Genomic DNA, 681 nt, shown 5'->3' on the forward strand with positions numbered 1-681 from the left:
TGTATATCTACAATATAAAAACATTCATTTATATCCTATTGGTGCAAAAAGGTTAGGCTCTAGTGCATTAAGCCTAGAAGTTTGAAAAGCCACATGATAAGAAAATCTTCAAATTCAGAAAATAAAGAGGAATTATATATCTGCATTATACTTGCGCTGTTGCATTGATTTGTGCATTAACAGTATTTCTATTATGTATGTGTTTAAGAGGTGAATAACAGGTCAAGATGGACTTCCACTCTTGATGGCTGTTTACTGCCCACATGTCACTAGAAAACAAAGTTCATCTTAAAACCATTTAGTTAATGTCTCTCTCTAGTGGACTTATGATGCATGAGCATCCTGTGACATTATACAGTTTCACAGGTCCACAGCTAAAGGGATAGTTCACCCAAAAATGAAAATTTGATGTTTATCTGCTTACCCCCAGGGCATCCAAGATGTAGGTGACTTTGTTTCTTCAGTAAAACACAAACAAAGAATTTTAACTCAAACCGTTGTAGTCTGTTAGTCCTATAATGTCAGTGGATGGGAATCACGGCTTTGAGACTCAAAAAAACATACACAAACAAAACCAAATCAAAGCCTGCGGCTCGTGACGATACATTGATGTCTAAAGACACGAAACGATCGGTCTGTGCAAGAAACTGAACAGTATTTATATCGTTTTTTACCTCTGAT

This window comes from Sinocyclocheilus rhinocerous, unplaced genomic scaffold (assembly GCF_001515625.1).
Source record: "Sinocyclocheilus rhinocerous isolate Xijiao unplaced genomic scaffold, SAMN03320098_v1.1 scaffold1204, whole genome shotgun sequence".
NCBI classification, from domain to species: Eukaryota; Metazoa; Chordata; class Actinopteri; order Cypriniformes; family Cyprinidae; genus Sinocyclocheilus; species Sinocyclocheilus rhinocerous.